The sequence below is a fragment of the Podarcis gaigeae genome (assembly GCF_964106915.1).
Source record: "Podarcis gaigeae genome assembly, chromosome: 1".
Lineage (NCBI taxonomy): Eukaryota > Metazoa > Chordata > Lepidosauria > Squamata > Lacertidae > Podarcis > Podarcis gaigeae.
Genome location: NC_139678.1, coordinates 53,297,253 through 53,321,805, shown reverse-complemented (window position 1 = coordinate 53,321,805; position 24,553 = coordinate 53,297,253). Strand labels below are relative to the sequence as shown.

Genomic DNA, 24,553 nt, shown 5'->3' with positions numbered 1-24,553 from the left:
CCCGAATCCCCCCCTCTCTGCCCATCCTCCCAGTCTCCAGCAAGCCCTCTGAGTCTGGGGAGCATCTCTGAAGGGAAAGGCGCACACAGGGCAGAGAGGGGCGCTTGAAAGGGAGGGAAGTGCACGGATGGAGCAGCCACGACCAGAGCCTCTCCTTTGCTGTGCGTGTGTCTTGCCCATCCCTGTCGCAGGAGAATCCCAACCTAAGCAATCTGGGAGGGGAGGGGTGTCTGAGGAGGAACGCTTGGAAAAACCAAGCCACCGTGGGTTAGCTCCCTTCCTTTCGGCTCTTTGCATTGGCAGCCAACTGTTGCTACCAGTCTGGGGGAAACTGCTGTAGTTGCGGGAATCTGAGCTCCTTCTCTCACTTCCAAGCCGTGCTCTTCAATGCGGGTTAAAAGGGCAAAAGCAAACCATAGCGCCTGTCTCCCCCTTGCCTCACCACCACTACTGCGTATGACTGGTATCTTTAATTTTTTTTTAGGCGGGAGGGGACATTTTGAGGGGGTGGCTTTCGACTAGAGGGAAGCTCCGTCAGCTCTGCTCTGCAAAACCGCGACAGGCTCTCTTGCCCGAAGTGGCGGGCGACAACAGCCCTTGCACCTTCCAAATCTCAATGATTTGGGCGTGATCCACTCAGTCTGAAAGATTGTCTGCTCATTGGGGGGAGGTTGGGGGATCAATGGCGTTCTTCTCAGTGAAGGCAATGAGATCTTTCCTAAGGATCTAGAGACCACGTCTAAAACACGAGCAAGGCCTCATCCTCCGTTTCCTTCTCTCCCAATGAAAAATCCTCACGTCCTTGCAGGCAAAGGCTGCGGGGAAGCTGGGGGTACTTGCTTTCGTCCCCCTCCCCCTGCCCAGGAAAGGGGGAGGTGAATGGCTAACCTTTTTTCTGTTCCGCACGCCTCGCTTTTATGCTACCCTTTCTTATTTGTGAGCAGAGATCGTTCTCGAAAGATGCAGAAAAGTTCTATCTGTCCTCTCCAAGAAACTCCCCCACGCCACCATCCCCGAAATACTTGAAATGCCCCCACCTTTAAATTTCGAGGGCACGCTAGGAATGGCCCAAAGCCGAGACTACAGCTGTCTGAAAAGACGAGACGAGCTGAGTCAGGTGGAAGAGCCAAACCAACGCCCGTCGGAAAAGGCAAGGGATATTATGAAAAAATGATCTTTGGGAGAAAGGTTTTTTTTAAAAAAATCAAATGTATAGCCAGCCACTCACCTTCCCTTTCTTTCTAAAGGAGCCTTTAGCCCACTTAGGCTCCCATTTCTGCGTGCCCTCCACCCTTATCCATGCGACGTGGCTCCCAAGAAGTTTCAAGGACGTCCGATGTAAGCAGAGGCCAGATGCTATTTCGACTGGAGGTTGTTGCGTCCCTCCCTCCCTCCCTCGCCTCTTTCCCACAGAAGCAGCCTCCGTGTCGTCCCCCCTTCCATGCAACAAGAATCCCGTTTGCCCTGGGAAGCGCTAACGTCGAGAACGCTGTGCTCCTTTGCAGGTGGTGGCCGGGCTGGCGGTCTGAGGGGAAGGCCTCACTGTGGAAGAGATCTGGAAGAGATCGGATTCCGAGGGAGAGGACGGAGAAGAGGACTCGCCTAGTTGGGAGCTGCAGGTGAGAAACACGTAAACGCACACGGAAAAGAAACCCCACAACCGCGTGAGCAGCAGGGTTAGCGCGAAAGGTCACAGCGGTCTGGAGAGACTAAACAAAAGAATGCAAAGAGACTAAACAACGCGCGCCCTTGAGATCCGTCCCGCCGACCCTGGAAACCAGTGCAGTTTCCCTTCCCTCTCTTGACCAGAGCAGAAAACAGTCACGTCGTTTGTAGGGCCTGTAGTGCAGCGCTTTCCCAAGGCTGGGGCTGCATACGTCTTTTTGAGAAGGAAGGGAAGGGAAGGAAACTCCAGGCTGAGGTAACTTGCTGGTCGATATCACTTCTTAGCGCGGGGCAGCATGTGACCATATAATTTCATAGGCGCCCTTTCAAGAAAAGGAGGAAGAAAGGTGAAGTAAAAAAGAGGCAGGCCGAGTCACGTTCTCCCCTCACCCTGCAGAAATCAAAGGGGTCTGTAAAGCTCGACTGAGATGTGATAATCTTTAGCACTGCTTCCTGTTTCATTGAAGTATAGCCGAATTTAAAAAGAATAACCCTCAGCAGAGACCTGGGTGTTCTCCCCACTCTTCCATCTTTGGCCCAAAGGAATTTCTTGCCTCTAGGCAGTTTCTAAAGGCCTTTGGCTAATGTTTGGGAGTGGGGTAGGTCAAAGGGGTTTCTCAAAGGGAATGACAACATTTTAAAAATCAGGCAGGTAAGGGAGTTTATGCTGTATTTCCCCCCCTGGTTGAAATGGAAACGAAACTAGCCACTCAATTAGCTGCTAAGGCTTCTCCCTTTGAAACAGAAGATATCCAAACCAAATTATACTGTTTTACCCTTTCTCAGCTTTGCGTGCAACTTTAAAGCGTCAATTTCAGTACCAACGACTTGTTACATATCTGAAATAAACCCAGATTTCCCTTCATTGTATGTAAGAAGTGCAGTTGAAGACTGTGACCCACAACTCAGATAAGACAATGAAAGATGATTCAGCCCAACTATAGTCCTAGGACTGCAGTTTAACTGGGCTGGTATGAACGGTTTGGCTCCCCACCTCGCAATTACGTACTTATAATGCTGCTTCATGTTCTTATACTGCAGGAAGACGGTTCACATCTGGTGGAGGAGGGTTTTTTGAATGCGTTGACAAGGATGAGCAGACACATGCTCACTGGATAGGCTTAGGTTAAGGCAACCATAAAGGGAGAAATCTCAGATATAAATTGAGTCAGCAACTGGCACCCCCACAATGGCCATAGAGCAAGCTATGATTTCATAAAATTCCAGCCAATACTAAAAATGCTGCTCGTCCTTACCAGCCTAACGAATTTTAATTTGTCATCACTTAGAAAGTGGTTTGGTCCATAACATGCAGTTCTTTTCTTTCCCGTTTACCTTTTGCATTAACCCAGAGCTCGTGTGTACGGGCTGCAGACCTCTCTGGCCCACAGTTATATTGATACTTCTCAATTAAACAAATGTGATGTACCCGTGGACGAGACAGCAGCCATGAAGGTTGCTGCACTAAGCGGTGCCTCCTTTATCTGCTGACCTTTATGTAGCTTCAAGTCTACCATTAAGCAGTGGTTAGAGGTGATTCACTTAAGGCAAGAAGAAAGGTCAACAGGGTTGACTTTGCCCTAGTGTGACCAAGAAGCAAATGAAGACCACAAAAACAATCTACCGTTTGTCTTAAATTCCTGAGAAGGTTGGGTTGTTGTTTATGTATGGATTCATAGGAAGGATATATCCAGAGAGGAGATTCAGGCCTGTTTTCACATTCTCTGGTGACTGAGAAATTTAAGCATTCGATTCCATCCTGTCCATCAATCTAAAATAAACAGAATGAGAAACAACAAGCTCATTATGGATTTATAAAAGTCCATAGTTGAAAAGCTGCCCCCCCCCCAAAAAATGTATTCCAGCCAGCTACGTTTTATGTCTTTAAGTAAGCGTTTTCAAGATCTCTTTCTATTAGAAGACCATTTCTGGAAGACAATTTTGGCCTGTAATTGCATAGGAAGCCATTATCCTATAATGCACACTTTTTTGTAAGTGCGAGAATGTTCTTCAGAAAGGTGCTAGTACGATTTGGTGGCATCACAGACAGGGTGCTGTTTTTTCCATTGTCTTGGGCCAGGCCTTTCTTTATGCCACACATTGCCTTACAGCTCTTACATCATCCCTCATTGTGTTTTAAATAAATATTTAGGTACAGAAATGCTGGAAGGGTTCAATATCATACCATATCAGTCCTGTGCATGTCTGTTTGGAAAAATTCCCTACTGATCTGAATGAGGCGAACAATCTCAAGTACATGTGTGCAGGGCTGCAACCTTAGTATGAGACAGAAAGGCAACATCTCTCAGCCAGGAGGGGTCCTAAGGATAGGAATGGGGTGTAAACTGCAGTAAATAAATATATTTAGTTCATCCTTCTGCCCAAGTTGGGCATAAACAGTTTTAAAGTGTTAATATACTGGGGTTTGACAACAGAAGTAATGTCTAAATAGTGAATATCATTAAAGCTGCAAACATGAACACACTCTCTAGTGAGGAAACCCCACTGGACACAGTAGAATTTACTTCTGAGTAAGCATCCATAAGATATACTGAAGGCAGCCCTGTTTAGGGAAGTTTTTCATGACTGATGTTTTAATGTATTTTTAATCTTTTGTTGGAAGCTGCCCAGGGTAGCTGGGGAAAACCAGCCAGATGGGCGGGGTATAAATAATAAATTATTATTATCATACTAGGATCATAGAACTGTAGAGTTGGAAGGGTCCATAAGGGTCATGTAGTCCAACCCCCTGCAATATATGAATCTTTTGCCCAACGTGGGGATCGAACCCACAACCCTGAGGTTAAGAGTCTCATGCTGTTCCGGATGAGCTACCCAAGCTGGCAGTATATGAGTTATTTTGTCTGTGTTTGTACTCATTGAGTCTGCATATAGGCATACCTGCAAATATGAATGGATGTGAGTCTTTCTGCTGCTGTGGAGTGAGCTCCACTACTCCAATGTATCCTTCAAATGACATACACAAGGCCTCAAAATCAAATGACGGTTGCCTTTTTTCCCCTTTCCCTTTCCCCCTTTCGGTGCTTCACTCTCTTTGGTGTACCAACCCACCTTCCTTCATTTCTCCCCACCCCCTTGTGGTTTTTTATCTGACAGACTGTCCATCATTTTATTTCCTTAGTTTTTGAAAACCATAACATGATTTTGGGTTTTTCTAACGCTTGAAAAAACTGTTTAAGAAAGCAAGTTGGCTGGGGAGACTTTGAAGCTTTGTGACTGGTCATCAGAGTTCTGTACATTCGAAGAACAAGATTCTCTTGATTTTGAACTGGGTGGGTTGTGTGTCTCCCAAATATAATTAAGTGTCCTTCTACAGTAGATACTCTGTTTCAAATATGCATATCAGCGACAGATACAATGCTGTCATCATTGCCCATGAATCTTTGCATCCCAGTTTGTCACAGCCCTCCTCAACCACCCATATCTTGTTTAGTTCCTATTTCATTAGTCCAAATATTTTCTATAGGTCAGGCCTAAATCATACCCTTGTTATAGGTAGGAGTTCACTAGCAATCACCTTAAAACAATCTCCATCTAGAGATTAAAGTTTTCCCACATTGCACTGTTGTGCCCTATGTCTCACATGGAAACACGTTGATTATAGGCATTCATAAATTACTATTTATTATTTAAATTATGGGAATTGGTTGGGAGGTCATTTTGCTCTTTGGTCATTTTCAGCATCTTTGCATCCCTGCTGAATAGTTAACAAAACAACTATGCCTTCCCACCCCACTCCACCAATTTCAGAAAAACCCAAAGAGTAGTAAATTTGGGGGCTGTTAAATTGCAAGTAGGATATCTCACTTACATCCCCCCTCATCCAGTGCCGGATTTACATATAAGCTAAACAAGCTATAGTTTAGGGATCCACTCTCTTGGGGGTCCCCCCCAAAAAAAAAATTAAAGGAAAAAAACCCTGGATGTACATTTCCAAAATATAAGATAAAAAACAAATAAAATAAAACTTACATACAGCACCAGTGGCAAATGGCTTTAGATATCTATAGCATATATAGAAACCATATATTCAGCACAAAAAACAGCAACAATTTGTCATTGACAAAGGACAGCTGGACACATAAAGGGCCCCATTACCTTCAGTAGCTTAGGGCCTCATCAAACCTAAATCTGGCCCTGCCTTTATCATATAAAAGCTAATTATTTTTGGTGTTTGTATGTGTGCACATTACAAATATATTTGTTGTCTATACAAAAGTGTAATTCGACAGGTTTGCAACTGCCTGTCAAACAGGGACCCTCCCTGTATCAAGAGCAAAAACTGTTGCTCTTTATGTAGAGGTCACTGCATAGGTTAGGAAGGAAGTTCTAGACCCCCTCCATTTTGTTATAGCAGAATCGTGACCTGGGAGGAGTCAGAGAGGAGCTCAGGCTCCTTCCAGTAACTAATACTGCCTCCTTAGGGAAGCCCAATTGCCACTTTGTGAACGGTGGGTCTCCGTTTCCGAGCCGGTGATTCCCATCATATGGAACGTCATGCTATTCTGCTGACTCACTTGGGGAAGAGGGACGAACAAAGCTTTCTGCAAAATGAGATGAAACAACAACGACAACAAAAATCCTATTTAGCTATCGCTAGCGGCATCCAACGGTTGCCAGCATTGAAAGAGGGTCTTCTGTTTCTGTTATTACTGCAAATCATCATGTTTTAAATACCACATCTATTCTAGGGCCAGTACTGCAGAGGCCACTTATTGGTTTCAACTAATGGTCACAGATATGAGACATCTTTAAATGCCATTTTTTTTGCTGCAGGTAGCTTAATACCTGGCTACAGAAGGTTGGAAAATGGGCTGAGCATATCCTAGACAAGAGACTGCAGGTCTACAAAGATATCTTACGTTGGCTTTTTATTTTACATTTTTATATGGAGACCATAGCCCTGCCTGAGATAGGAGAGACCTAGGGCCTCTTGCGCAAATGTAACCTAGAGTCAAAGTGAGGAAATTGTACAACATATTAATTAAAGGAAACAATAGCCTTGTTCCAATCTGGGTAGACAGACAGACATATACACAGCAGGGCTTGTTGATTAAATAAATATTGTTGAGATCATTTCAGTAACTTGTCTCAACATCAGCCTCTCAAAGTTGGCTAATGCAAGGCACTCCAGAGATAAATAGAAATTTCAGTTATATATTTTAGGGTCACTGCCCTTGCATTCTGGAAGCCTTGTTTATATATTTAATTTCATATTAATATTCTTGAAGAAGGTGATCTAGTAGCCTGGCACAACTTTGCTCTTTTCACATGGTTTTAGGATGGACATAGGCTGAGATCATATCATTGCTCTAAAATGGCCATCAGATTTCTGTGCCGTCAGAAAAACTTTAAGGGTCATGTTAATCTGTATCCACATTTCCACACACAGCGATAATTGTGCAACATCATTAGAAACTGTTGCACCCCCCATTTCCCCGATATCTGGCGAATGAGATTTCCTTTTGTTTTTTGCCTTAAATTTACGTTCCAGCTTTTCACTTCATCCAGAGCTTCACAGTGTTTCCGTAGTTTTGAAGAACTCATTGTTCTCTTCATTATTTCTGTTTCAACCAATGTGGAGAGAGAAACTTTCTCCCATGAAGAGGCATAATCGCTTTCCACACGCAAGTCATACTTTGCTGCTAGTCTCTTTGTGTACTTGAGACTGGCATGGAAATGGATGTAGAAGGCCTTTCTCAAGACACAGAAGGGAAAAACAATTGGTGAGCATGCTCTCTCTTTTCTTGAGGTTAAAAAAGCACACCACAAGTTTCTTTTCTGAGCAGCAGGACCAAGTAACTTTAGTAGTTACAGGATTGTGGTGAGATGGGAGAAATTGCCTAGATTCTGCAACACGAAAAAAAACATGTGACCATATATGTGGTGGTGGTGACAGGTTTTACACTGCTTAGAGCTTTCTTTTTTCAGGAGTTTAATTATGCAAAAGTGTGGGAGTGTGCTTTGTCTGTATTTGTGTTGTTCCTTTGCACAACAAGGATTCCCCCCCAAGCCGAAATTAGTTGCATCTCTTTACGCACAATCATCCTGCTCCCATATCCTGCTTAAAGGCAAATCCAGGTATGAGGAGTTCTACTTAATCTGCTCAAAAAGTGTATAGCCAGTTTTATTCCTTTGAGGTAGGCTGCAGCTCAGCAATCTGATACTCTAACCACTACTCCATGCCTGCTCTCAGTATACAGTCCTGGGGCCGCTGGATAAAAGAACGTTACATTTTAAACAACCTTCTTGCTATGGGAACATTTTGATAGAGAGTCATTCAGAGCATGAGTCTGGTTATGACATAGCATAGAAAGCTAAACAACAAGAGCATAGAAGTTTGTTTTTATCTTATAGAAAGGAAGTGTCCTTTGAAGCATTAGGTGCATGATCCTTCATTCAATAGTACTGAGAGCCCCTATTGAAGTGATTGCAACATCTGGGGAAGCAATGGAAAATGAGACCAATTAAGCAGCCAACCTGTTATTTCCCCACAACACCCAGAATATGTGCAAATACCAACATGCTTTATTGGCATGCTAAAATTATCACCTGTGGTGTCAGTCCTGTTGCCTTCTGACTGCCTTTAAATCCTTACAACATTGCTGTTGTCTCCCCTTCCTTTAAACAATGTACTGATGTCAGCTAAAGTCTATCTATGCAACAATATAGACAAATAAGATGAAAGTTCTGTGACCAAACTTGTGATAGATTAACAAATTATTCCAGGCTGTTGTAGCTTGAGACCTGGTACTGATGTTGGACCAGCAAAATGCCCATCATTGTGCTTAATGTGTATATGGAAGAAAGACTTGTATATTGCAAGGACTCCTGGGGGTGCAGCACGTCTTAGTGTGGTCTGTGCGCACAAGATGAACTCCTTGTGAGGGCCAGGGCAGCCCAGTGTCAGGATGGAAGGAAGCTTTTGCCTACAACACAAGTATCAAGTTACTGTTCCATACTACATTTGGGGACATGGTTTTAATGGAGCTAAAGCTTCTCCCTACCCCCATATTGTCTCATATTGGAGTAGGAAATTGGGAGGATTTGCGCTGGAATGCAAAATATTTATGGAAAGAATCCTGCTTCCCTGTGAGGGCCATTGTTTTGATAACACAGTCATCATAGCCAAGAAGAACTGAGTTCATAAACCATAGAGTTGGAAGGGATCATTATGGCCATCTAGTCCAGCTCCTGCAATGCAGGAATCTCAACTGGATCACACATGACAGGTGGCCACCCAATATCCGCTTAAAAAATCCAAGGAAGGAGAGGCCACCACCTTTTGTGGCAGTCGGCTCCACTGCCAAACAACTGTATAGTTTCATCCTCTGTTGTGTTTGAGTAGAATGCGATTGAACTTTGGGAACTGCCTTTTAAACAGATACAGATATGTAGATAACATGATGCATGATAACAATACAAGAGCTCAACCTTCAGAGGTGGCCCTGTCGCAAGGGAAAATGAGGCAGCCACCTCCAAGACAGTAAGGCAGCAGAATGGGTGGTAGATTGTTCGAGCACACGGGACACAATCTGTCAGGGAAGTTCTCTCATGCAAGTGCCTCTGAAGGGAATAGGAGCTGGGCAAATTCTGCATGGTTGCTGTTCATCTCATTGATGCCTGCACAAGGCAACTTCCCTCTTCATTGTGCCCTGTATTAAACAGTGGCTTTTTGGATCAGTCTTAGGTGTTGTAGTGTGGGAGCCTGCCCTTGAAAATATAGCTTGGGTCAAAACAGGGAGCAAATACCATTCATCATCATCATCATCATCATCATCATTTTATTTATTACCTACTCTTCCCCCCTTAGGTCCTGAGGCAGGTAACGACATTACAGCACAACATTACAGCACAATATTAAAAAGAGATAAAAGCAACTTACAATTAGAAAAGCAAAACTGGGCCTAAAAATATGATGGTTAAACACATGTTCCTTGCCTGGATTGCTGCCCAAAATTGCTACCCGTCATGATGAAGTAACATACACAGATATGCACATGTTTATAATATAATATACAGATAAATTATTTATAGACAAAAGTATAGCACTCAGAATAAAGCTGCTCATTTGTACCTGCAGGTATATTTATTTGAATTCAGTTTATTTATTGCAAAAATGTTTCCAAGTTCCCCTCCTTACTAGCATCAATAGATAGATATGAAGGACCAAACTTTTATACTGGATGTCATGTCATCCTAGTTTTCAGCTCAAGCAAATCTGCAGAAACTAAGACCAGCACTTAGCACAATCAACCTATATGCAAAACATATACAACTTGGTATGCTTCTTTTTGTTTTATTTTCATTCTCCTGAAAAAGGGCAAGCAAGCTATATGTACTATCCAACAAAAGAAACTCTTTGGGCTCTTTTAAAATGCTGACATTAAAACCATTTTCTTTTCTCATTAACAATTTGCCCAATTTGATAGCATGCATTCACTTTCCATTGGAAAAAAGAGAAAGAGAAGTGAACAAAAGTAAAATCAAGAAGCAAAAACAAAAAAACCACAAAAACATTCACTGGGCAAGCAGAGAGAGAGAGAAAGGAAGAAAGAAAGAACAAGAATCAAAATGCTGGCTGAATACATAAGATTTGCTTACCTATTGTAAATGTACATAATGGACAAAATTCACCAGAAATGTCCCTCTGTTTTCCTTTCTTACTTTTTAATTATCTCTCTCTCTCCATACACAATTCACACATTAGTTTTCTGTTATTCTCAAGGGCAAGATTATATAACTATTTCTCTATCAGCCCAATTACAACACATCTACCATTCATAAATATATGTTATAATAATCTAATCTGGATAATAAGGGAGAGCTGCTAATGGGTCACAGCTATACAGTAAGTGACTAGACTTTGAAACTATGAAACAGGAGGCTAAACTTGATTGTGCAACCACTTCTGTGGTTCAAGCCTCAATGAAAGAGAAAAGAACTGTACGAGGAGCCTTTGCATTACAAACGGGGGATACCATATGACATCACTGCAGTGACAGGAATTTTAGAATGATTGTTTCTTTAATCCAGGAAAGGTTTCCATATGTAAAAGTAGGCTCCTGGCTAAAGGTTTCACAGATATTTGTTAGATGTGTGCTGTACGTGCAAACAGGTGCTGGGCGGGGGGAATGCTTGTTTGTTGGTTTGTTTTAAAAAAAACCACAATTCAGCATCCGGGCCTGTGCACATGATGAGCTTAACAACAACAACAACAACAACAACAACAACAACAACAACAACAACAACTTTATTATTTATACCCTGCCCATCTGGCTGGGTCTCCCCAGCCACTCTGGGTGGCTCCCAATTGAGGACTAAAAACAGAATAAAACTTCAAACATTAAAAACTTCCCATAACAGCTACCGTATTTTTTGCTCTATAACACACACCCGACCATAACACGCACATAGTTTTTAGAGGAGGAAAATCCGTAGGCATGCCACCCGTAGGCATTCCCTCCATAACACGCACAGACATTTCCCCTTACTTTTTAGGAGGAAAAAAGTGAGTGTTATGGTGCAAAAAATACAGTAAGTAGATTCATGCTCTCACATCCCTCAGTAGATGGTTGTTCAGTTCCAATAGTGACAGTATGTGTTGGAGGAGTGAAGAGGCATTTTTCCTAAGCCATGCTGCTCTCCTACTGTAGAAAATAGGGATGGAACTGATTGCACCAACCATAGCCTGTTAGGGCACAAGGAGTTGAAGCATCTTCATGTTCTAGCCATGAGCCGATATCCAAGAGAGAGAGTTAAACATAGCTAACTCTCTCCTAGATTGTGGTCATAGTCTCTCTCTCCCCCTGCCCCCTTATTTTATTTATATATTATACATTTATTTACATTTTATACATTTTTTTTATTTTGACGAAGTAATAATCACAAAAAAATAAGAATAAAAATGTGCACTCCACCACCAAGACTATTCCATTGTAACTATCCAGCCTCTCAAAATTTCAACACCTCTCACAATGGTTTGACCCCTTTCCATTCTAACAGTACAAATTCTACAAACACCCTCCATATCTCCTCAAAATCATTCCTCCTGAATATTCCCCGTCTTACCTTAATGGCACATGTTAATTTATCATGAATAGCTATATTCCACACCTCTTTATACCATTCTTCCATTTCGTATTCTGGTCATGGTCATATTTTTGCCATATTTTATCTATGTATATCATAATGCTCATCATAATGTTAAAATCAGGCCTATTTAAAGTATACCTAATAATAATAATAATAATGGCGCATCAATTTTGCTTAATGGCATGCAAAAAAACCCAGAGTGACAAGTCTTTCAGAATAGTTTACACACAACACAACACAACACAACACAACACAACACAACACAACAAAGAAATAAAAGTGGGCACAAAATTAAGCAAATTCAGGTACATATATGCCTACATGAACATGGTTATGAAAAACATAATTCTCTCTGGTAGGTTTAAAAATGGGGGTGCTGGAGGAATATATGTACGTTATTGTTTCAGCTCCCTGGAGTACGCAGAAAAATTATGGTGATCTCCTAAGTAGGCAACTTTGAATTTTGAACATGTTCAGTATTATTTTGTGGGAATGCCCTAATATATACGTTTAGTGAGGAATGGAACTATTTAGTGAGCCAATGGAACTATTTCATTTCATGGGACATATGTATTTTAAAAAGTTAATGAATGATATATATATTAAAACATATTTGCATAATACTAAAATCTCATTGCAGATGCAATTGAGGGATACTAAAGTTGGGGCCTACTTTTTGTTAATATAGGATAATTCACAATATTATATATACACACACACACAATTAAAGCATATATTATTAGAAGGCATATCTATCTTTAATCTTTTGTTTAACTTGAGCGGGGAATTTGGAATATAAGATATTGACTTTTATCTCTATACATTTATTTCTAAAATTTCTTTGCTGCCCCTTCAATATAAATAAGCCCCAGGACAGCTAAAATAGGACACTAGAACCAAAAGTCTTAAAATGAACAGGTTCAAATCTCATCATCATTTACACACACACACACACACACACACACACACACACACACACAATTGTATTGGATTTCAGTTGTGCACTGTCCGCTTCAGCTGCTTTTGCTTTAATGCTGGAATGATACTGAGGAATCAGTATAAAAGGAGAAAAGTCTTCTAATTTGGAGCAGTCTTCCATTTTAGCCGCACAGATTAATCAAAGGTGAAAATCTTGATAAGAGATTAACACTACAGTTGATTAATGTTGATTAATGCTGCAATCCTCTGCATTTCCATTCAGACGTTAGTCCAACTGTATTCTATGGGATACTCTCTCAGGAAAGCATGAGAAGGGCTGGAGCCTGGCAGTGCAACCCTGGCCACATTTACTTGTGAGCAAGTCCCTCTGCATTCAGTGGGACTTACTCCCCAGTAAGTATGTGTAAGATTGAAGCCTAAATAATTTAAGGCTTGCTGATGAATATCTTAGTTACCAATATGCCAATAGCACATACAAATCAGCAGCCATATACACTTGCAGAACCATGACATCTGAGCTGAGCTTAACCATGTTTATCCAGAGCTATTAACTTCCTTTTGGGGGGGGGGGGGGATTACTTCCTAATAAATGCTAGAGAGCCATACAGTAGGCACATATTATTATTATTATTATTATTATTATTATTATTATTATTATTAGAATTTATATACCTCCCTATACCCAGAGGTCTCAGGGTGGTTCACAGAATAAAATCAAAATATAAAACCACAAAATACATAATCAAAATACAAGTAACAACCCAATAATCCTCCCACTAAAAAAACCCTCCCACATTTTAAAAGGGCATAGGATATATACAGTAGCATATTTTGCATATTTTACAGCAGGCCACCATGCCACCTCACAAACAGATCTGGAAGGTCCCGTCCTGTTTCACAATTGATTTGCCATGTGGCATGGAGTGTCAAGATGGCCTTGGAAATGTGGAACAAGTGGTGTGGTTCTTTGGATCTCAACCCTTACAGTCTTTCTTGTTCTTTTTACCCCTCATACATCAAGAGACTTATTTTATTTTTTTGGTCATATGCTATTATAAAGTTGTAGAGATGGGAGATGAAAGCTTATATGTAGTTGCCTTCCAAGGAACTTTTGTTATGGGGTGGCTATATAAATGCAAATAAATAAAGACTTGCTCATTCTTGCCGCCAAATTAGCTTGGTGGCACTGGCTACTATATTCTTAAGGGACTTCTCTTCCACTATATCCTATTGCAAACTTAGATTCAGCTGAGAAAGCGTCTATGTACATCATTTCTCATGAGCAAAATAGCAAGAGGGCCTAGAGACATGCTAAGTGGTTGTGTCTCCCTCCTGCTGTGGAATTCCCTTCTTCATAAGGTTCTCTAAAGCAAAAGATCGCCCAGACCCTTGTTCTAAGGTCAGGCAAAAAATGAATTGTTAGTGACAGGTAAATATTAATCTTATTAGTTTATTTTTTGTTATTTAATTTCAACATATGTTATTACCTTTTCTTCTTGCAACATAGCTGAATGATATAGATTTAATTAGCAATCTTTTCTGCTTATACCATTATAACCTATCCTCATCCCTTCTAGGAAAGGCAGCTTATGCTATGATATAAATATCTTTACAGAGCGGGACGGTTACATGCTCAGGAAACTGACAAAACAATTATTCTGTGGCTTAACCAATATTTAGGCTCACGAGACCCGAACACTGTATTATTTGAACAACATCAGCCCTCTCATTTTAAAAAATGCCAAATAGAATTAATGTTCATTATATACATACACCGGTATTATGTACGTAGCTATCTACTGATATTCAGAAAATTTCGAGATTTCTCAGGGCTAGAGACAAGCATCAGACTGAGACCACCAAGCTAGGTAATTCTTTTAGCTACTCTGCAGCAGGAAAAAGAAAGCAAACTTCTTTGTGCCTGGCTGCCCCCTTGGCAGTGTATCTGAACCCCGGCGAGTTCCAGAAGGGACTGGCTCTGCAGTTGAGAAGGCAGCTTCACGGAGCCGAACTGCTGAGAGAACCTAATGAGTTGTTTTTAAGTTTATTTATATGCCACTTTTCTATCCATAATGCCCCCAAAGGAGCTCACAAGAGCAGCAAAACGCAAACATCAATATTACCGTACAGCAAAGATATTTAAAATGTGGCAATATGTTAACAAAGCAGAATAGGCAACATGCAAATTTCTGAAACTGGCCTGGAACCGCCCTTCTCTGTCAAGCCACCTGCACGTTACTTGTATCTGTGATTCCCGCTGTGATTCTCGTGATAGCCACTGCTGCTGCCCTGTTACAAAATAGTATTTAAGCCCTGTCTCAATATCTGAATTGTCTCCCCTGCCCTGAAGACTGATTCAGTTTGCATTGTTTCAGCAAGGAAAGAATAGTCATTCAGATTCATTTTAAGCAAACTGGATTAGGAATGGAGGCTTAGGTTAGAGAATTAGGTTTGGTTCTACCCCTTAGTTTGGATTTTGTTGTGTCTTTCCATGCAATTAATGTATAATATGTTTGTAATAACAATGTAAAAGGAGGTGACAAAGCACTGAAAGAAGAGAAAGCTAGCTGGTGGGGGGGGGGTGTTCTCTAAAAAGTTTCCCAGCATTTATTCAAATATAGCAATTACAAATTATGTTGATAAATAAAAATATCACTATCAAAAAACAACATTACACTTCACTATACTGCTAAATTTTCCATTCTTGTCACCGTAACAACAGTCCATTTACTTTTAAATCTAATTCATTTTCCCTGATCCTGATACTGTCTGTTAGTTTTACCATTCCAGCCCTGTATCAAAAAGAACATGGAACTCAAGATTTAATCCATGTAAAAAAACCCCCACAAATTTCCTCCCATTAGTCTTGCATAAGCCGTAACAGCCAATATAAGTTTTCAATACTTCTATTCAATAAAGATTTTTGGGGTGCCCATAGGGACCACAGACCCAGTCATTATTTTATTAATATACAAGCACTTTTGACCAAAAATGATGAATCAGATAGGCTTGCTACCAGATATCACAATAATTGGCTTTCGGGCTTCTACATCTCTATCAGGTCTCTGTTTCAGATATCATCCAACTATATCAGATTAAATATATTGTATGCGATTTTGTAGCATTTAAAAAAAAATATTAGCACAGCAAGGTGCTGCTGGGTCTTTGGACCAGATGTATTTCCACGTTGTCCCTGAAAGTTGTTGGACTGTTATCCCCTCCCCCCCCCAACATAACAAACCTTATTTTGAGTATTGCTGTACTACATTTACAAGAAAGCGAGCTGAGAGAATAGGGTCTGAGAAGGACACAGGAAACAGTTTTCCTGCTGAAACTAAACTAGTTTGGACCTATATGCTGCCTTGGAGGGAACAGAGTATCTAAGGGACAATTAAAACTGCCCTGCCAGATAAGACCTAAAAAATGGAATCAGATTCTGCCAGGTTTACCCACCAGGTTCCACTCTGATTTCATCCCTGATCTGTTATTTGTTGTTGTTTGGTAACATTAAGTTAACCTTATTTATTTACTTATATGTATTTATAAACCACTTAATATTTCTAAGCAGTGCACTTTATTTACCTTAAGCATAGCAGCCCCTAGGAGGAGCCTGACACATGGCCTGCATTTTTTAGCCCTGCAGCACTGTGATCTTGGCAAAAATACACCCACTCGCCTGAATATGGGATCCACCCCATTGACATAATGTCAGTTTTGTTCCTTGGCTGAGCAGCTAAGCTGTTGTTAGTACCAGTAGCAGCTTACCTTCAGTGGGGAATCACAGCTTGGGGTGGAGTCACCAAAAGTGTGGGTTTTTTTTTTTTAAAAAAAAAAAGCTTTTAAGACCTCACCCATTTGCCATACTCAGTTCCAAATACCCTCCCCCCCCCAACCCTCAGGCTATTATTATTAAAGAAAAAAGTTTTGTAGAGATTTGTAGAGTTGGACGGTATGCTGAGCGTCGTCTAGACCAACCCCGATGCAATGCAGAAGGCGTATTAAATATCTACATGCATTTCGTGTCTTGTCCAGCTTAGCTCTTAGTTTTAGCTTTGACCTTGATCTGGAAAATTCTATACAGTACTTACCAGCCATATTTTCTAGGATGACCTACTGGGCTATGCCCTGTGTCTAGCTATAATCTATCAAGGTCTGATCTCCCTCTTCCTTCTCTGGATCGACAGGTTCACTCAGGAGACTTGTATTTTTAAGAATCAGATATTAGTAGCCCTAGATGGGAGATTCGCACGCATCAATAATTATATAGCTCCTCATGAAGAGTGAATGCGACATGCAATTCATTCATTATTTTTATAAAAAGGTAAATGTGTGGTATGCAATGGTATAGGTCTTAAGAATGGCATACTAACTAAAGAACTTTTAAAAATATGCTTATGATAACGTCCCTAATCTGAAGCCCTTTCCACATGTTATATGTCTGTAAGAACATAAGAAGATCCCTGCGGGATCAGACCAATGGCCCATCTGCTCCAGCATCCTGATCTCACAGTGGCCAACTCACAGTGGCCAACCACTTCTTCCTATTTGTGGTTTCTGTTATTCAGAAGCATACGAGTTGTGTAGCATGTGAGTGTGTGGTGGCATTGTCCCCTCAACAATGGGTCTTCATTAGAAAGCATGAGCAGAGCCCATCCTGTACACCCAAGGGCTTTCTTCAGACATCCTAAGGAACACGTATAGGCTGGAGGTGGAATCTTCACTATATCACAAATCCACGTGTGCCTTCATTCTTGATACACATAACATCTGAAAAGTGCTTGGAAGAAATTCAGATCAATGTGAACACTGGACACCCCATTTTTTAAAAAAACAAAACCCCTCCTTTATTAATTACCACACCTGGTTGCTATTATTTAACGTGACACATCTTCATCTCCAGGGTAGGCCTGAGACCTACCATACTTTAGTCCCAGGAGTCTCCAAATTTTATTTTCAACGTGAAAACAATATTCAGTTACTGTATGAGATGCCATTTATTTGTGTTTGAAAGGGTTTTGATTGGTGTTGAACTCTGAAGAAGTGTAGTTATCGTAGACAAAATTGTTCCAGACAATATATGTGCAGAGTCATATATTTAAGGATTATATTTCAAATAATGTGGAACTCTTTGGAACTCCCTCCCTAGAGAAGTTAGACTGGCATGCTCCTTCTTGTCCTCCCACTGGCAGTTGAAGACCTCCTTGTTCCAACAGGCTCTGGGGAAATGACTGTTTTTAATGAGGGGGCTGGTGCCATGCTGTTTTTGTTGTGATTGTCTATACATGCACACACACACACACACACACACACACACACATACAAACAAACACACACAGGGACAGTTTTAATTCTATTAATGTTTCATTGTTTTTAATGACTGTTTCCCTCCCTATGGTTTTAGGTGTTCTTATTTTATCTGTAAGGTTCCTTGAGTCCCTGTCACAGAAAAAGTTGGGGTATAATAATAATGATGATGATGATGTTATTACTGTTAGTATTATTTTCTGACTGCTGCTCAGTCAACAGAAAATCAGATTTCCACTGAACAATCTTAGGAATATGACCTCTTCAGAGATACAATAACATAGAGACTGGGGAGGGGGTTGCTTTGTTTTTGTATTTAAAAAGCATCTCTGAAGCTGAGACATTATGTTTCAGCACTCAGGAAAATTAATATGGCTGAGCTGTAATAATCCTTTGGAAACCAGGGTCTGTCATGGATACCCTAACAGATGTGAGCACTAAACCTCCTGCAACATGCTACGGTATATCTCTATGCATAATACGTGCATTTTAACCTCACATGTTGTTCAGGACCAATACACCTTATTTCATGTTTTGAAACTCGGGTTCTGTAGACCTCTAATAGAGCAAAATGGGTTATATGTTGCAATCACTTCTTATGGAAAATTAAATTTCATTTATTTCCAGTTACAAAGAGTTTAGTTAAAATATTCTTCCCTTCCCATCTTGGGTTTATGAAGAAACTGGGTTGGGAGCTTTCATTTCCCTTCATAGGGCCAAGCAAGAGTGCTATAAGTCTTGACCAAAGGCATCCTTTCTTTGTGTTTCTTGGGCATTTAAGTTCGGTCTGCATTAGTAAAACCACCAGCATCCAGATTCAGGTGGGGACAATGCAAATAGCACCAAGAACAATTCTTATTTGCAGTGGAATCCTCCTAACCATGTCAACTCAGAAGCAAGTCTTATTGAATTCACTGGGGCATATTCCTAGTGAAATGGGGTTTGGATTATAGCCTGGTAATGCTTAATTTTTGTAGTAGATGAAGTTGATATCATCACAAACTAACTTGGAAAAGTGACCTGGTGCCAGCATTACAGTGCCTTTGGGGAAAAGAATTGTGCCAGAGGCATGACCTGTTGCTTCTGTTGATAAATGATCTGGTTTTTCCAAATCTTGATTGCAATGAGTAGCCAGCTTCCTAGGAATTGTCAGAATGCTGGGCTTTGACTGTGGAGCAGAGAATCCAAATCCAGCCGTAAAGCTCATGGGGTGACCTTGGGCTGATCACTTTGTGTCAGCCTAACCTAAGGCCCGGGGGCCGGATGCAACCCAATCGCCTTTTCAATCCAGCCTGCAGACAGTCTGGGATTCAGCGTGTTTTTACATGAGTAGAATGTGTCCTGTTATTTAAAATGCATCTCTGGGTTATTTGTGGGGCATAAGAATTTGCTCATTCCCCCCCCCCCCAAATAGTCTGACCCACCACAAGGTCTGAGGGACGGTGGACCGGCCCATGGCTGAAAAAAGGTTCTGACCCCTAGTCTAACCTATTTCACGGGGCTGTTGTGAGGAGTAACTGGAGTAACCTGCATACATGTATGCCATCCTTTGTAAGTGGGGGAATGATGGGTTACAAATGTTAACAGCAGGTGCAGTTGCAACCAACAAACATGGGGAAGAAGTGACTGCTACCAGATTATGCCGCTCTTTACCTGACGTGAAATGCACAACATGGCATGAAGTTTGGAGCTTTCCTCCCTTAGACAATCTGTAGCCATTGAATTGGAATGGGATTGCAGAAATGCCGAGCACAACGTAGTCATATCACACATTTATTTTATTTGGACATTATCAAGCAAGGACATAGAAACGCTAGTCAGCAAATACCACACATCCTCTGCAACATTAAATTAGTCCCTGGTAAGTCACAGGAAAAGCCACTCCATTTGAACAAACTGCAAATTTGGAGGTGTAAACTAAGCTGTGGCACTCCCTCTCCACAGAAGTGTATCTGGCACTTTCATTTTACAGCTTCCGGCAATTGCTGAAGATGCACCACTTTTCTCTGGCTTTCAGCACTTGAGGTGTAGATTGCTAGGCCCCACCTTATTTTTGTGATTGTAAGATGTTTTAAACTGTTTTTAATGTTGTGTTTTAAAGTTGTAAGCACTCTGGGACCTTAGCATGAAGGGCAGGTAAATAATAATAATAATAATAATAATAATAATAATAATAATAATAGGAGGACTAAAAACACAAGCTAGATAACTGACAAGCCAAATTATTCTGAATTCCATGTGATAAAAAGAGGGAAAAAAGAGGGGGATTCTTTCATGTCAGGACCTCTCTTCCTGTGCTGTGCTCAACAGTACAATAGCTTGTAGATTCCTGAAAGAAATGGCATGATTATTGTAACCACTGCATGGTTGACCTTTTAAGGTGTTGCTGCCCAGTGCAGCCACTGATTGGCCTGTTTGAATTGTCCTTTTGGTGCGGAAATCCTCCCTGTTATCCTAAACCATGGGAAATTCCCCACAAGCAGCCAAGTGGCAGGGATCAAGGCCAGAGCACAGGGGACCTCAAATGTCGCCCCTTGGGAAAGCGGTGAGTGACCATGGTCATCTATGAAATCATTAAAACAATTTCAAATGCTCGCTTCCTCCCTCCTCTGCCCCCAGGTGAGCCCAACTAATTTATTTATGTGTGTGCAGTGCCATTCATTTCAACCAAACAAAAATCAGGGCCTTTCTAGGGACTATCTGTTTGAATGATAGAAAAGCAAAATGGTCATATTTTTCTTTCTTCTTTTCCAAACCAAAACCGTTCAGCAGGATAATTTTATAAATAGAATCAGCAAATGTTCCACTTCTTAAAGCAATCCCAAATCTAACTGCAGACATGATATTGTCAATCACCCAGATCCATAGGTCCAAGTGCAATAGCTAGTAATAGCTAGGGTTGCCATATTTCAAAAAGTGAAAATCCAGACACAAAAGTTGCTGCAAAATCTATTTTTTAAAAACTGGGTTGTTGTTTTTTAAGGAAACTCACCAAAAAATAAACACTTCCGACATGGGTTGCCATACACCTGAGTTTTCATGGACATTTTTACATATTCTGGAAATTCCGCCCAAATGTATGGCAGCCCTACAATAGCACCTGTAGCCCACTGTTTAACAAATTATTAGTGACTGGTCACATTGCCTGGATGTGGGATGCTTGTACCCTTGCAACAACTGTTTGCACATATGGCAGCAGCTCATCTAAACACCGTTTCAGGCATCAAGGCTAGCACGTTCATTAAATGCAACGAAATTTAAAGTAAACAACAAACAAAACCCTATGTATTTTGAAAAACATCCCATTTAAATGAAGGGATAGATGTATTTATAATCAGGGTCATAATGATATATAACAATGAATAGGAGACATTTAATCAAAGTATCAGGTCAGGCGACCATTTTTTATCACTGTGCCAACTGTTAATATTAGAAAAGTTAATTATGGCTGCAGTCCTGCATGCTCTTTCATTTAACTCATGGGGCTTTCTTCTGAGTAAACACGTATAGATTTGCACTGAAACTCTCCTTTTTTCCTTTTTTTAAAAATACAAATCACATGGTTTCTGAATTTCATCATGAAGACGTTGTGCTGGTAACAGTGAGAATTTCTTTCCTTTTAGCAGTCAGCTATAGATTTCTCATGATTTATAATTTGCAAAATTTATATTTAGAACTTACCGCCATAGTATTTAGTTTGTTTTTTAAAAACATACTCCACTTTCCCCCTCCATATAAAGGAGTTGCTCAAAGTGGCTTGCAATTAAAAAGCAAGTGATTCAAGCAGCACCAAAAGAAAGCAAACACAAAAACAGAAAAAGCAGCATAAGCAATGCACACTGAGCAGCAACAGAATCAAAACTTTGCTTGAAAATACCTCTTTGGCCTGGGAGTTCCATATATGCAGTGTCACCAGATGAAAAACTCTATTGCAAGTTGTCCCCAACTTTGCCTCAATTTATCTGTTCCTCTTCCAACCAATTGTCTTAGCATGGCTCAAAACTGGCACAGAAATAAAATGCTCTGTAAAAATGCTCCCAACGCACAGCTTCACATTACTTAACATTGTCAGTTCTTGAGAACAAAAATTTATTCAATTTTGGTGAATCTCAGAAGTGAGATTATAAGTGCACAGCTGTAATTGGGGGTGAAAGATACGTAGTGTATGCAATGCAAGTGTGAGAGGCGGGCCTAGTAAGAATGTGTTGTGGGGCCTAATGTCAGACAGGAAAAGGGATGAGCAGGGCTTCAGAGCATTAATTTTTCTTTCAGATGTATGGACAAATGGGCAGGTTTTACAGCTGTCTATCTTGAGAAATTGTCTGTTTGCTTTGCATAGACGATATGCATCTTAAGCTTGCTTTATTTGGATTTTTGTAGTTGTTATATAAGGTAAAACTAGCTTCAAACTTGAGATGCCATTCATAGAAAGGTAATATCAATGTACATAAAAATCAAAGGTAGCTGTGTTGATCCATAAGTTTAAAAAGCTCCAAACCGCACAGTTGGGCAGTATCTTTATTAAAACGCATGTGCATGCGCGCACACAAATTTTGTGGCATGCTTTCTACTTCTCTTCATCAGGCAAGACATTATATGAAATGAATGGGGGGGAGTTAAAAATAAAAAGTACTAAAAATAAGTTGGAAGTTGTAGCCATAAGGTCAGCTTGTAAACTCAGTTCCAAGATGGAGATTGCAGGTTGAACACATCTTTCTTAGGTGCTACAGATATCAGTTTACATACCTAGAATTTTGGGATAATGAAGCAATGGCTGTTCCCACTTCTTACATGGTTCTTGTTCCAGGTATGCATCTCTGCAAATCCCTGCCCCTATTTCTGCCTTTGGGGAAATGCTTTGTTAAAATGTTGTCAGTGTAGTGTTACTTGCTAGTGTTGCAGTTCTTCTCAGTTTAGCTCAAAGTACAGTATCTAGCAGCTGTGTCTGAAAGCATCATTCTACTCAGAAATAAATCAGATTGTAGTGAGTAATGGTGTATTGTCTCTAGTGCGCATCCATGTAAAACATGTGTTTGAACACTAGGGTACAATATAGTGAATAGCATGACATTTCACACACTGTGGCTCCTGAATTTATTTTGAATAGTTGATAATATAAAAGGTAAAGGGACTCCTGACCATTAGGTCCAGTCGTGGCCGAATCTGGGGTTGCGGTGCTCATCTCGCTTTACTGGCTGAGGGAGCCGACATACAGCTTCTGGGTCATGTGGCCAGCATGACTAAGCCGCTTCTGGCAAACCAGAGCAGCGCACGGAAACGCCGTTTACCTTCCCGCTGGAGCGGTCCCTATTTATCTACTTGCACTTTGACGTGCTTTCAAACTGCTAGGTTGGCAGGAGCAGGGACCGAGCAACGGGAGCTCACACCGCCGCGGGGATTCGAACCGTCAACCTTCTGATTGGCAAGTCCTAGGCTCTGTGATTTAACCCACAGCGCCACCCGCATCCTTCTAGTTGATAATATACTGTAGAACAAACATCCTCTTGGGTTTTAAATCAGTGGAGGAGATGTTTCTGCAAAGCAAAGCCTTCTGATCAGCAAGCCCAAGAGGCTCAGTGGTTCAGACCACAGGGCCACCCGCATCCCTAAGGTGCATAGTATCCAAGACTGATCATGTTATTTTAGCATCTTAGGTAGAAAATGCCACAAGTTCCTTGTTCTTCTCCTGGCAGTAAAAATAGAACAATGCATTTGGAATTCCCTCCCTGGTGAGACGTGCCTGTCTCCCTCATTATTTATTTTAGTCAGAATCTAAAAACATTAGCGTTTACACAGGCATTTGGTAGTTGAAAGACATTGTTTCTGGAAACTTTGAAATTATTAATTTGTTTTTTTAAAATAAGCAAACATTAGTTTTTCTTTTTGTTTGCCACCCTGATATTACTATTCGTATATAAAGCCCCTACAATATCGTATATAAAGCCCCTACATGTGCCTACCCAACCACTTCGGTCAGCAGTATTGGCACTACTGCGGGAGGCATATGATACCTGCTCTGAATTTTAAGAACTCAATCATTTGGTGTAGCAGAGCCAACACTTTGGGACTTCCTGCACAATGCATGCAGGGACATCAGGAATGGTGCTTGCTTAGCATGCCTGCCCCAACCCCTATCCACACTTTGGCCTATAGCGTTGTACACATACTGTTGCTTACTGGACTGGGCTTGCCTACGTATCCCTTAATAACTGCTCAGGTCCCAGTGAAATAACCAAAGCTTTGTTTTCCATGTAACCAAGAAAAATAAGAATGTGCCGTGTTAATGTGTATTGTGTAATAGGCCACATATGTTTTGCTATCTGCAGAATGCATATCTCATATGGCTCTTTTCAGTGCTTTTTTCTGGAGGGACGTGGGGGGACGCATACCCCTAAACATTTTGTAAATCTAAGTTTGGCCTCATTGAGGGGCAGTATTTCAGTGAGAGTAGGAAAATGAGAGTACCCCTAAACATTTTTTAAAGAAAAAAAGCACTGGCTCTTTGACTGGGAATTAGCTGTTCTTGCAA

At 41.0% G+C, this 24,553-nt stretch overlaps 1 long non-coding RNA gene across 1 annotated transcript in view; it reads left to right on the top strand.

Moving 5' to 3' along the window:
• The first annotated feature begins 1,554 nt into the window (after nucleotides 1-1,554).
• The window catches only part of LOC310851340, an 80,835-nt gene continuing 57,836 nt past the window's right edge, over nucleotides 1,555-24,553 (top strand). Inside the window, exon 1 of the long non-coding RNA XR_014567716.1 lies at nucleotides 1,555-1,619. This is a non-coding gene — a long non-coding RNA (uncharacterized lncRNA). The remainder of the gene's footprint in view (nucleotides 1,620-24,553) is intronic.